Source organism: Rattus norvegicus, chromosome 20 (genome assembly GCF_021556685.1).
Source record: "Rattus norvegicus strain SHRSP/BbbUtx chromosome 20, alternate assembly SHRSP_T2T, whole genome shotgun sequence".
NCBI classification, from domain to species: Eukaryota; Metazoa; Chordata; class Mammalia; order Rodentia; family Muridae; genus Rattus; species Rattus norvegicus.
Genome location: NC_141553.1, coordinates 15,662,823 through 15,677,678, shown reverse-complemented (window position 1 = coordinate 15,677,678; position 14,856 = coordinate 15,662,823). Strand labels below are relative to the sequence as shown.

At 39.7% G+C, this 14,856-nt stretch overlaps 1 long non-coding RNA gene across 2 annotated transcripts; it reads right to left on the bottom strand.

Annotated features, from left to right (window-relative positions):
• Positions 1–1,204: 1,204 nt before the first annotated feature.
• Positions 1,205–13,087, bottom strand: LOC147998585 (uncharacterized). Of its 2 annotated transcripts, none has more exons than XR_015645998.1 (5): positions 12,717–13,087; positions 9,892–10,223; positions 6,569–6,742; positions 4,863–5,030; positions 1,205–2,454 (listed from the first exon to the last, which is right to left on the bottom strand). It is a non-coding gene; the product is annotated as an uncharacterized LOC147998585 (long non-coding RNA). The 2 variants fall into 2 exon arrangements; XR_015645999.1 differs by having other exon boundaries at positions 4,863–5,033; positions 12,717–12,990.
• Positions 13,088–14,856: the final 1,769 nt, after the last annotated feature.

Genomic DNA, 14,856 nt, shown 5'->3' with positions numbered 1-14,856 from the left:
TTTCATATTGTTTATAATCATATCCAGCATGGTCAGGAACAGGGTTCATGCTGAATGTCAATGTGAAATGTCGAATCAGAATTTGGGATACTTTTTCCCTCCCTAAACATGTGTAGATGTACTTTGTATTCTAGATTTGGTGAAAGTACTCAAAACAGGAAGAATTAAGAAGAGATGGTATTTTTGATGAGTGGTTCTTTGACTTTAGATGAATATCTCTTCGATTTCTTCTTATATTTTAATGGTGTCTGAAGTCAGTCTTGAAAACAATATTGAGAAATTGTGGTGTTTATACTAATCTGAAAACCATCCTCAACGTAATTCTATTACTGAGTCTCTATAGCAATAAAGGTAAAGGTAATTTATTATTTATTACTGGTCCTGTACAAATACCTCTTAGATATATTGGTGATATACATAAAACTAGGAATCTGTACTTCATGGAATTAAATTATTTTCATTACAAATATTTAATATACATTAGATACATAAAATATCTAATGTAAAATTTGTTTTTTTTTCTAAAATAATTTTATGTAATTTACTCTAGGCTCTATAGTACAATTCCATTATTCTCCTATGATTTATTTACTAAAGTTTTTTTTATATCTATCTTATAAATATCCCTATTTATTGCATAGGGACTAAAGCTGAAACTTTGTCAGTTTCAAAGGATATATGAATGAAAGGAAATTGATCAGACACACATGCACACACATATACACTCACACCCCCTACTACTTCCTCTGTTCTCAGCCTTGATCAATACTGTACATGGACTTGTTTAAAACTGCTTCTCTTGAATACAAACTTGAGACTCATTTATCACAATCTGCAAATATTAACATGACGGTACAATCAGCTTGCTATTCCTCTTCATTTCATATTTTCCCTCTACAATACAGTTTTATAATCAATATATAATGGCATTGGTTCCTAATAAAATAATATTTGGCTCAATAGAGGTAAGTACATTACTTCCACTCTGTGATTGGGGGAACCTAATTATAAGGATTTTAGCAAAAGGAACCTCAAAATTGAGATGCATGAGTAACTCACAAAATTATAATTATGATTCGAAACACTTGATGGTCTCTTTAAGACACCCTTCCTTGGTAGCACTTTTTCTGTCGCTGGAGCAAAACACCTTGACAAAAGTAACTTACGAGTAAAGGGTTGATTGTTTTTCCCTTTTCTTTTATTTCAAACGTTATCCCCTTTCCTGGTTTCCCGTCCATAAGCCCCTTATCCCATCCTCCCTCCCCTTCTATGAGGGAGTTCCTCCACCCATCCACCCACCCCTTCCCACCTCCCCGCCCTGACTTTCCCCACACTGTGGGGGTCGAGCCTTGCCAGGTCCAAGGGCTTCTCCTCCCATTGGTGCCCAACAAAGCCATCCTCTGCTACATACGCAGCTGGAGACATGGGTCTGTCCGTGTGTACCTTTAGATGGTGGTTTAGTCCCTGGGAGCTCTGGTTGGTTGATATTGTTGTTCTTATGGGGTGGCAAACCCCTTCATCTCCTTCAGTCCTTTCTCTAACTCCTCCAATATAGACCCCGTTCTCAATTCAATGGTTGGCCGCGAGCCTCTGCCGCTGTATTTGCCATGTTTTGGCAGAATTTAATTCACAGTTCCAGGCTACAGCCCATCAGAGCAGCAAGTCACTGTAGCAAGAGCTCGAAGTCACGGGTCACATCCACCGCCAGCAGCGGAGAGAATGGTGCATGCCTGTCTTATTCAGTTCAGCGTCTCTGCTTGCAGGAAGTCCAGAACCCAGGAAATGGTGCTACCCACCGTAGCATCTTCTCACATCAGTTCAGTTAGTCAAGACAATCCCCGCTAGACACACTCAGTCCCAGCTAGATGCACTCAAAGGCCAAACTGGTAACAGATAATCCCCGAGACTTTCTGAGCTGATGCTACATTGTGCCATCACACCCACATTGTGCAGATAATTAAAAGTGACCATCACACCCACAAAGCTGGAGCACCTCTTCTGGGATGTACAGTGATGGAGGACAGCCGTAGGATGACCATAACATGTGGATTTTGATCATGTGTGGGAAATCATTTTATATTATGTCTTCAACAACAACAACAATAATAATAATAAATAGTTGTTGTTATTCTTTAATCTTTGTTCACAGTCCAGTCGTCATCCCCCTCCCATCTGCCCTTCACAGTTCCTCATCCCATTTCCCCGCACTCCTCACAACACACTGTCTCCAAGAGGATGTCCCCACTCGCCACCCCACCCCACCAGACTTTCCCACTCCCTGCGGCCTCAAGTCTCTCAAGGGTTTGGTACATCTTTCTCTCACTAAGCCCAGACCCGGAAGTCTTCGGACCAGCTGGTGTATGCTGCCTGGTTGGCGGCTCAATGTCTGAGAGATCCCGGGAGTCCAGTTTAGTTGAGACTGGGGTCTTCCTACGGGGAAATCCTTTTGAATATCTAAAATAAAATAAATTAAAGTAATGGAATGGATAGCTCTGTGTGCACATGGTAAGGAGACAATGTTTCTCCACACGATGAAGTCCTTTAAGTTATTTTATCCTTAAAGTTATCTGAGCAGCAGGTCTTTGAGCAAGAATTTTTGACACCTTTATTTTTTGTTTTACGTCTCACTTAATGGCCGTAGGCTACTCAGTATGTTTTGTTAATTGCATACTGTTTAGAAAACCGCTACAAGTAACATTAACCATCTTTATCCTCCAACCTGTCCCTTTCATGAACAGGCGGTGAGCCATTTTTTTTTCTATTAGGCAAAATGTACATATTCTCTTCCATACCTTCTTGAAAAAAAATGGTCAAGGCTTGAATAAAATTTACACAAAACTTGCCCAGACTATTTTGTATTGGCATATATGCCTCCATTTTAATAAGTAGTAACGCACTGCTGATTTCCTTATTCCCCCTGCTTGCAGCACCTGAAGTTGACTTAGCAAAAAGGTCAGTGGTGCCATCACTCAGGGATACAACCCCTCTGGCAGACGTGGCTTGGTAGCAGTTAAGCCAGTTAAAAACAGCCCAATGCCGTAGAGCGGATGTTCTAATTGGTGTGATGGAAGTTTGGCAACTAGAACCGTTATCCATGGGAAGCTACTTACTTCTGGCGCTTAGATGAAAATGTAGTGAATATGAATCAACCTTTGATTAGCTGGCTGTTTGCAGATCTACGGGCAATATAGAATGGAAAGCACTTAGGCGAAGTATCTCCTTCTCACAGATGTGCTTTTATTATGGCCAATAAACATGGATCACGTGGGTAAATTGTTCAAATATAATAACATCAATTAATAAGCCGCGAACACTGTGCATCGTTTCCTCAACTAATAAACAAAGTGGTATGCGTTTAGAAGGGTCATCCCTTCAATTAGGTAGAAATTTGATCTTCTGAGATACTTTGACCTGCTTCCTACTTTTAAATATTCCGGATTAATTTTTGTACACCCTTACATAGTTTTCTTGTCAATTTTATTTAAAGCAAACTTTAAACCAGTGGTATGTTAATTAAATCAGTAGCATGATGTAGCCGTATCTGTTTATTGCCTGAAATATGTAGGAGATTTAATGGCTAATTAGGAAAGTGCTGGCTGGCTATTTTTAGTTTTATTTAAATCATCAGAGGCAGTTTATAAATTTAAAAAAAGAAAGAAATGGAAAGATAGATATCTCTGTGGGAAAAAAAGTGTTTACCGGGGAACATGAGAACCTGTTTAAATATTAGAAAAAAATTACTCACATGAAGGATATAATACCTCACATCTGTAATCCATTCTTCCTACAATGAGAAAGGAGACAGAGACTGGAGAGTGCCTGGAAATCTACCAGCCAGCTACCCTGGTGTGTACAGGGGTGGACAACTCGAGACATTCTCTTAAAATGTGCAAGGCTAGAGCTGTAATCCATGGTGTCCCCTGCCTTCACATGCATAGAAAAGACACTGATACATATGACCCGAGAAAACCCATAGCTTGCCTCTTGTTACTTTGTGGGTTCTTCATTTTCCCCACCTTTTATACCCCCAGTTTCATCCCCCATCACTAGATGGACGAGAAAGGATAAAGGACAGAAAGAGAGATAGAGATCTCTGAATCTAATTTCTTTTAGTTTCGTCTTTGAGAACAACTACTAACAAACCCCACTCTATCCCCAAACGACCACCATCCACCTATCCCACTGGTCAGGGCTCTAGCACTTATAGATCCTCTGAAAAATACCCAGAATTCCAGAGGTCGCACAATCACAGAAACTCTCTGCAGCTGACAAAACCGTGCCTCTGCTAGAGCATGAGGCAAATCATAAACAGCCACTGCAAAACAGCCCCATATCCCCACTCCTGACATTAAATGTATTCTCGTGATATGTCTGTGCTTTTGTAGAGACCAAATTCCAGAATTCCGACCACACACACACACACACACACACACACAGAGAGAGAGAGAGAGAGAGAGAGAGAGAGAGAGAGAGAGAGAGAGAGACGGGGGGGGCACAGACAGACAGACAGACAGGCAGACAGACAGACGGTTTCTTACATACTTTTATAACAAAACCATCACCTAAGGTAATCTCAGGTTGTGAGTTTGGCAGAAGCTAACATCTTCTGCTTAATCCTTGCAACCACTGCCCCTGTCTTTCACAAATCTGCCCTCCGTGTGAAGATTTCATCAACTGATTATCCCCATTACAAACTTGTATGCTTCCTTGACCTTCTCAGGAGACAATAATATCTGTATGCCATGGTTGGAGACATTTCTAGACTGTCTGTAGATGCACAAATTCTGCTGATTTATAGCATAAAGGAGCTTACCTGCATAAACTGTTACGCTGAAATTTACATGACCAAAGGTTAAACTTACCATTTGCTTCAGGGTTGAAAAATCATTGAAGCTTTTAGAATCCTCAGCTTTGGAGAGTCAGTCGTTGTTTTTTGAGGATTATCATCCTTGGAATTTTCTGAGCTTCATTTTATATGTGACAATTTGTTCCCTCAGGGTCCTTGGTTTTGTTTTTCAACACAGTATGGACTGCTTGATGAGGAAGAAGAAGATACCAAACATGAAGTTTCCCAGACTGAATTTTCTTCTATGAAACTGGTCTCTCATGTGTAGCTGACCTTTTCGTTGTCATTGTTTTGTGGCCCTTTCCTACCATGAGTTGTTGCAGCTAAACATTGGACTGGGCAGGGGCTCCTCAATGGGTGAGTTAGAGAAAGAACTGGAAGGAGCTGAAGGAGTTTGCAACCCCATAGGAAGAACAACAATATCAATCAACAAGACCCCCCCCCCCCGCCAGAGCTCCCAGGAACTAAAACACCAACCATTTAGATCTTCTCAGGGCAAGATGCTCTATACAGAATTCTTTGTCCTTGCATGAAGGGTACTGAGTACCGTGACTGGTGCTGGATAGTCTGACTGTCACAATAGAATTAGCTGTGTAAGCTCACATTCTGCTTACTAGTACAAGTAAATCTTGATTCACTCAAAAATGATTTAAACCAAAATTTATTCTGTATCTGTGCGTAAGCACATGGAGGGTGGCTTACTTTCTAAATAACCGTCCTATGGATTAGTGACTTTCTCTTGAGATGTCACATGTATTTCAGATATTTCATTATGTGCTGTCTTCTGCATATTCCGATTTTGTATGATGTATCCTGTATGCCAGATCCTTCACATACAGAAACGTTTGTTTGTTTGTTTGTTTTTGGAATCAATCTGAATTCTTTGTTCAGGTGGATGTTGACAAATCTGTTCAGTACAAACACAAATCAGCAGCCTTGGGAACTCCTCAGATTCCATCTAGGAACCTGAATTCTGTGTCTACATAGCTATAAAGGCTCGCTTAATTGGCGTAAAGAATAGATGTTTGAAAACTGCACACATAGCGAAGATTAAGAGTAACCCTTCAAACAATGTCTTAGGACCTAGACTAGATTTCAAGTCCTTATACTTGAATCTCATCGGTAAGGCTTGTTTTCAGTTACGCCACTAGCTAAACATTACGTCGATTAGTTTAGGGTCTTTTATCCACATATTCTACTGAAGTAAAACAGGTGCCACTTGGAAGGAATGCTGCTATATTTTTATACCTTATTTTTATCTGTGAGTTTGAACCACAAATTGTAGGATTTAAGCCTGTAATGTCTTCACACAAATCTCAAACAAACAAGCAAAAATCCCAAACCAAACCGAAGCCAGAGCAATTTGTGATTCTAGTATTGTAATGTCAATGTCTAAGCTTCTTAAGCAAAAAGTGTGAGTTCAAAGCCAGGTTAGACTATGTAAGAATCCCATGCCTCAGTATATAACAAAACAGCATATGTGTATATCAGGGAGTAACTAGACTTAATAATTTTGCTTTAGGTGTATGTTGTATGTTTCTGTGGAACCATTGCAAACCTGTACATCCCATCTATGTGAACCTCCTTTCCTGTTTTAAACATATCAAGTAGGTACTCATCACACAACGGAATTCATGAGGCAGGCACGTAGGTCATACAAATGTACATCTCTTGAATTCAACATTGGGGATTCTTTTTAAGGAGGAAAAGATATTTACTTACATCGCAAGCTGACCCATATGTGGTATTTCATGCAATGCCCAATTCCCAAGATGATGTGTTATTGCTAGAGAGAATTTGACATGCCAATGTATTTCTGAAATAGAGATGGTTGGCTTGACTCCGGGAAAACATGTCACTCTTTTCGGAAGTGTAGTTACAAAAGTCCTTGCTGGTCTGTGGAGAAAGTGAAGGGTGGATGGTTGTATTTTAGATTGCTCAGTGCCTTTCCTGATGCAGCGATCGATACAGAGGGGCCCATAGGTAACATCACATAGCTCTTACTGCAACAAGAGAACCTTGACACACACTTCATCCAGTCCGCATCCCTATACAGACGCTACAATATTAACTGGCAAATTTCCACACAAGGGGATTTAAACTTTATAAGGGACCTGTCTTAAGTCCCGGTTCTGTCAGAATCTAGGCTGTGATTTAATAGTGAAAAATCTCTCCTTTGCATACTGTTTATTATAGAATGGCTCATGGCACTTATACTGGGTTCCTCAGGAGCCTAAGCAGACACCGTGGATAGAGAGGTTTGAAACCGAGCTGCTAGCAAAGAGATGCTCACCACGGAGCTATTGAGACAGGGCCCTTTCTTATTCTTCCCAAATGCTTTTGGTTTGATTTTTGACATTGTTTCGCCATTTCCTGGTTCACACATGTTCAAATTCACCCTACCTTTGTCCCATGACATCTTCCCTTTGTCCCTGTGTCTAAAGTGTTTTCTAATGCAAAACCATAAGCCATTACTTAAGAATATAAGCTATTTTTCAGCTTAATAGATGCCTGTGAAACCTCAGAAGTCCCAACCGTGCATTTTGGAATCATGTGAGTGGATTTCATCACAACCATTTCCCAACCATTTCCACTGTTAAATGGCCATATTCTATTCCATAACTCCTCAGATTTTCCATGACACTTTGAGAACGATGGATATTGGAGATTTTTTATATATATATATATATATACTAAAGGGGGCCTCAGCTCTTCTAAATCGTGTTGCTTCACAGCAAAAACAGGTTTTACATGACAAACTTTTGCTGACAGCCTCAGTGAACAGGTCAAGCACTAAGCTAACAGTAGTGGCTGTCTGGCTGTAGAGTCTTCCAAAATGCAATGCTTCCTCTGGGAGTCTCAGATGATGACAGAACATGTTGAACAGCCAGAGGTGTGGCTCAACAGTAGAACTGTTGCCTACCTTGTGCAAGGCTATGGGATCTGGCACCAACGGTAGAAAAGAAGTTTTATTTGTGGTATATCGTGACACATACGCATGGTGACAGCTGCTTAAGAGGACAAAGCTAGAAGGTTATTGGTCCTAGTAGTCTAAGACAGGTCTGTAAAACAGAACTCATAAGAGATGTAGGCTTTATTTACAATGCAGGAGGTGTTAAGTAGAAATGATTGAGTGGAAAAAATAGAGAAAAGTAAAAGAATTGTTCAAAACTGGCCTAAACTTTGTAATCCAATCGAAGGACCTAGCCTTTAGATGCCCTGAGAAGAAGAGGAAGGGGAGCCATTACTCTTCTGAGAAATGAGGTAGCTCAGGAACCTAGGTTAAGGCAAGAAAGTGTACGTAAGGCAATAGAATTCAAAGGAAATGGGCTTGGTTATTTTCTAAACATATGTTTAATTTGGCAAATGTAGTCTATGTGTTTTAGAGGAGGAGCTCACGGTAGACAGTCCTGAACATCTGAGGACTAAGGAGTCAGGTATGGGATGTGGTTGGGACAAGACAGAAGGGAACACTTGACAGGGTTAAGATGTCTGTGCATATCATATATGAATCATATATGAATGAGACACCTCAGAAAACATGAGAGAAGAGAGGTATCTGCAATGCATATCATATCGTTCATTTTAATATTACTTCCTTAAGCTCTTCCATTTTTCAGCCTCATTGAGATATAAATCAACAAATTTAAATGTATCATATTGTAATGTACAATGTGTTCTGTGAATTCAAAATGATTAAAACAAGTGGACTGATATATATATATATATATATATATATATAATCTAATACACCTATGCTTTGCTGTTGTATGGGTCCTTTTTAAATCCACTTTCAGCAATTCATAGGTGTGCCATTCACTACAAGTAGCTAGAGTCAATGACTATTGGCCTGGTAGATCTAGAACTCCTTTATCTTGTCTGAGTTAGAGAATAAGAACGTTTCATTATTGATTGTCTCACAGCCATTAGCTAGCAAAGAACAGGGGGGAAGTGCTCAGTCATCTTGGAGCTTTCTTCCCAGTCTAATGTGCTCTGAAAGGAAAGGGTAGAGACGATTCACTATTGCATGTTGAAATATTTGGCATGCCATTACTGTCATTATATTTATCTCGGTTGAGAGGTATGTGTTAGCATTCCTATAACCTTGGAAGTAAAAGATTTGTTCTGGAGTTTTAATACCCTGCTTGAATTTGTGCATCATCATTGTAAAAAATAAACACACCCCTTGGTGTCAAATAAATTGAAAGAAGAAATCTGAAAGATAAAGTTGAACCTCCAGACACCAGTATCCATTAGTTGGTAAATGTTATGTTTAATAGGTGTCTGATATTGACTTTTGAGTGATTGGATGTACACAAAGCCAATTAATCACGAAAGAACCAACAAATTCCTTTATTAATGGCTATGGGGGAGATCATAGTTCAAACCCCTTATGGGACTCACACTCATGCAGTGGGCAAGCCCTGAAAAAAAACCCACAGTTCACTTACTGGTTATTTGCATTTCTGAATCATACTGAAATCAGAACTGGCTGTCTATGAGTCGGTTGCTTTGCATCTCACAATCCCAGGGACTTAATTGTAAGTGGTCAACCATTATCATCAATGCTACTCAGCCACACTCTTTATGTTTGATAGTCAGAACGTTTGAACTTGGAAGATATCACAATTACTGAAATGAGTGTTTATTTTTGTCTTTCCACAAACAGAAAGGAAAAGGACACAGTGATCATTCATTGTCTAAAAGAGATTTTTCCTGAGAGACCTTTCCCCTGCTCGGTGCAAGAACTAATAGTATATGACAGTCAAGAGTACTTTTCTTCAGGTCTCTGCTCTATTTGCCAAACTGTGAATTTCACTTGCTACCCTAATGTTCTTCCATATATATTTTTTTTAATTTTTTAATTTATTTAGCAGTTAAAAGGGATAGAACACATGTTTTAATCACCAGAAGAACTGTTCATACATTTGAAATTTCATTCAATGTTCTTCATTGTAAAACTGAAAAAAAAATGGGAGAAAGGGAGCACAACCCTAAAACTATAGGAAAAAATGAGAAACTAAGAATAAGGAAAGGGGAAATACCATTGCTCTTCTCAAGAAAGTAGGGAACCTCGTTGTATGTGCAATGCTTTAAAGAAGGGGTGTTGTTTTGGCTGGCACTTCTGCAGTTGTGAGCCAACATAAACCAATTTGGATTGATTATCCCAGGCATTCTGTTGTCTAAGGGTTTATCAGCACTGACAACACTTGTTATCTCACGGTTTCTGAGGGCAGGAAGCCTGCTCAGGTGAATCCATGTGAGTCATAGGCAAGATGTGGCTTTGGCTGCAGGCTCCACAGGGAAGACTTGAATGGTGGCCCAGGGAGGAGCTTCTGTCCGAAGAAACAGACTTGAAAGTGGAACCTGTGAGAAGCTGCAGGAAGGCAGACTGTCAGCGGGACAGCTACAAGATTTGGATTAAAAAATGCAACTTTTCTCAAAGGTGATAGTTGATAAATCATAGAGTTCAGAAAGTGTGGGGTCTAATAATCAAAGCTACATAAAAAATTATTGCTGCTCTTCTCGCACAGATAGACCGTCGATTTGCTTATTCCCCATCTAATTAGGCCATCAAATCGGGGTGTTACTAAGGGCCCGGGGATAGAGCAGTCCAACTTGCAGTTGGATGTAATTATAAGTCTGTTGCTTCTGATGTCAGTCAGGATGTAGATCAGCCTTGAATTTAGAGGATGATTTACTAGAAGAAATCTGTAGACACCAAAACCAAAATGTTTTTGTTTGAGTCTATTTACCTAGCTCTCCTTTCCTTATCCTAGTTTCTCAAACCGTCACATTAATTAGTTGAAATTGCTCATTTGCTGTTTTTCTGTGGTGTTTTCCCTAAGTGTCAAGATGTCAGCATCATGAGCAAGCCATTTTCCGGTCCTCAGATAGATGCAGAATTTATGTCCAATTTCATGATCCTTATGGGCACCTGAACCCATAAAAATCTGAATCGCTTAGTTTTTTTTGTTTTGTTTTGTTTTTTAGTATTTACAATTTTATGCTCTTTTTTTCCCCCACAAACATATCTATGTAAAAAGTGCACGTGAAACAAAATGGTTTCTCGGAAAAAATATTGGTTCCTTTATATTATGAAAACCAAAGAAACTGGTTGGTTGGAAGGGGACTTCAGAGATGCATCTGGGACCTGGTCAATGGCCTATTATGTTCATGCATAAACCGAAATGTGTCTGATCCTGTACGCTTTTTAAAAAGTCAATTTATATAACAAAATAGAAAGGGGGATAAAAGTCTTACAAGGAGCAACTTGAACCCAACTTCTAGGGGCATGTCCATGGAGAATGGGAGGAAGAATGAGTATGTAACAGTATGGGAGTATGGGTCAGCAGCCATTAGAAGGATTATGGGTATTCTATGGGAGACAAGCTACTGCTGTTTACATTTAAAACTCATGAATAATAATTCATGGGAATATTCAGAGATAAATGGGCATCATTAAAATACATTTACAAACAGAAACAGCTTCATCTTTCTTCACACGAAAGAAAAATAAGAAGGGCAGGAGAAAAAGCATAAAACAGATGAGGGATTAGGGACCCAGCTGGGCACAACCAAAAGGAAACTCGAAGAGATTTGAACCCTAAGACTACGGGGCCCTTCTATGCACAGGCTCAGGTAGCTACCACACTGATACCATAGTAATGTACAACACTATTTAGGTATCTGTTTTTTCGAAACCAACAGTGAAATCTCGAAGATGGATCTTCCTGATATCACCCTGTGGATTTCCCTTCTTAGACAGCACATGGAAAATTGTCCAGGACTTGGTATCTATTACGCTGTGTCTGTTCTTATATCGAGGTACAAGGACTAATGCCTCAGTGATCATCACATAGATGATGTTATTAACAGCGAATTCTGTACTTCCTAACGTCCGTGCATATATAATAGCTATATCATGGATTTATATATTATAATAATACCATAATAAAAGGTAGAATGGGATAGTAGACTATCTGGCAACTAACCCCTGGGTTCCATGCTTCCATCAACAGCGCTAACGTCCACACAAACAAACTCAACAGGTACTTTGGATATGGTGAAAATGCGGTTAATTAACCACAGGGACCAAAGATAACAGGTACATTCCTGGTTTCCAGTAGCCAAGGTCATGCCAGCCCCAAGGGAACCAAAATCCTACACAATATATGATGTACACTCCAAAATCACACTGGAATTCATTAGGCACCCCTTGACCTCATTAGGCCAAGTTGGGGCCCAAAAGAAAGCACAGATGATGGATTTGAAAGTTTATGAGAAACGTACATGTTAGTAACGCCCACACTCATTGTGGTTTTATTCACACTCAGTAGGTACGTAGAATGTATTTAAGTTGGAATCAACAGGGGAAGAGATAATTGTGTACATACTCCACACACAAAGAAACACTGTTAATTCCTCAAAGAGGAGAGAGGCAATCTTAAAATCACAACACTCACACTATATAATGATGTGCAGTGAGATTAAGCAGGCCAACAGCCAAATGCCACAGGACCTCCTATTTACAGAAGGTGGCTAATTACCAGACTGGGAAAGGGCAAAGCAAGGCCGCAGGATAGGTTTTAAGCTTGGTACAGACAGCAGAGTGCCTAGAGGTAATGACCTTTTCCAAATCTCCGGCTAGGTGAGAATTTTTAAATGTCTCAGCACAAAACAATTGCACGGTGACAGCGATTTTAATCATCGTGATTCAGTAGTTCCACATTACCCAGGTTTGCCAATCCATCACTTTATTAACATGTTGTCAATGAGACAAGAAAAAAAAATACGATGAGCCATGAGATGAAGTTAGAATCTAAAAGCAGAGGAGTGATCTCTCAATTGTGATGTGAAAAGAAAATACATCAAGTAACATGCTGTGCCAGTCTGGGAGAAGGTAGTAAGTGTTCCAGTCATGAAGGTTGGCACGAGAAGAGCAGAGAGAACTCAGATGTGGTAGCTATCATACATAATCCCATCCCTTGAGAAGCTGAGGCAGGACAATTGACATGAGTGTAAGGCCATTCTTGGCTACAGAGTGAACTCTTTCTCAATAAAAGAAAGAGAGAGAGAGAGAGAGAGAGAGAGAGAGAGAGAGAGAGAGAGAGCGCTCAAATAAACAGATAATCATTGCCTCTAAAAAAAAAATAGAACAATTAGAATAACTCCAAAATAAGTAAGTAGAAATGGAAAACAGGAAAATGATCCATCAGATGGATGAGACAGAGAAGTGGTTCTTTGAAAACGAGTGACTGTTAATAGACAAATCTCTAACTAGAAACAAAAGAAGGAAAGTCCCCAGTAGGGGCTGGGCATCTCCGCAGTGATAAATTTGTCCCTTTAAGCAAAGTTCAGGTAAGAAGGGTTCACTTGGCTCCAAACATTTAAAGTTGGCTGACAACAAATTCTCCAGTTATTCAGTAAGTGGGAGGGGAAAGAATTCTCTCTCTTATGCATTCTGGCATGAGCATGTCCTTGATACCCAAACCAAGGATACAACCAAAAGGGGAAAACTACTGCCTAATGATTGAGAGGAGTAGAGTCCACAGAACTACTCAAAAAGTACCAGGAACCCAAGAGCACATTTAAAAACATCCAGAGCAATCAGCTCCTTTCAGCCTGCAGAGACGTTTCACTGTTCGCATTATCAGTAAACATGACAAAGCACGGGCAAAAGAATGCATTTGAAAACAGATGGTCTCTCTACAGAGGGAGACAAGTTGTAAGTACGATAAAAGGCCAGCTCCTCTTCCTAATAAAGACACTGGCCAGCCATGCCGGGTATGAAAGGTACGAGCTTCAAGTGTAAAAGCTGCATGCGCGTGCGATGCCAACGTTGATGACAATGAAAAGCTGGCGAGACGAGAGAGAAAAGGGGGATGTGGACTTCCCCTGCTTACTCACAATGCTGGAAATCCCACCCAGAATTCCCCGAAAAAGAGACAGAAATGATATTCAGTTAGAAGAGAGGAAGTCAGACTAGACAGTTTCTACAGAGTACAATCTCATACATGGAAAACTCCAAGGATTTCACCAAGATCTTAATAAAGTCAGAAGACAACACTAACCTATAGGCATCAGAAGCACAGCTGCACAATACCTGTAAGTTATCTGAAATAAAACCCAGTGAGGAAATCCGATGGATACAAATGAAATTATCCATAGAAATATATATAACCAAAGACCTCAACAAGGGCAGCTATAAAAAGATAGAAAAGTGCTTTTGATTAGCACCCACAAGGAAATGATTCCCTGGTTGTTGGATTGGGAAAATGTGTTGTTGTATTAAAAATTTACATGATAATATGATTACCGCCAAAATATCAATAGCATTCATTGTAGAAACAGGAAAAGAATCTGAGAGTCAGTATACACCCATTAAATAATATTAACGTATCATAAATGCCCCTAAGCAATCTTGAGCAGAACTAAATCAGGTAGCATATTATATGACCTACATTCGAAATACATTACAAAGCTGCAGTCATCAAAATATCACTGTAATAGGAAGACTAAACACAGGCAAACAGAACTCAAAAGAAACCTTTGTATCCACAACCAAAAGATTACTACACCATGCAATAAAAGCTTGGCGAGGGATGTCTGTCTTTCCAATAAATGTCTAAGAGGAAGTTGGATCTATACTAAAATACTCAGAAAACCAATGCAAACAGTAAAATGGCATGCCATCATCCTCGTTGATATCTGCACAGTAAGAAAAAAGTCCCCAGTATGAAGAGATGGCCTCCAGAAAGAAGTATATGAAACTGTACAAGGGTCTAGTATCTAGACTATGCAACCAACCCAAACAGGAAAAAGTCCACAAAAAAATCTGCTTCGTACCTGGACAATCTACCTCAGCAGATGTTTTCAAAGCAACTCATGCAAAAGGCACTAGGCACGCCAATTCATCAGTATTACTTGTTATTGGGAAAGGTCACGTTCACAGCCACACACGTAGAGTACCTTACCCCAGTAATAATGACTTTAGCAACAACGACTGA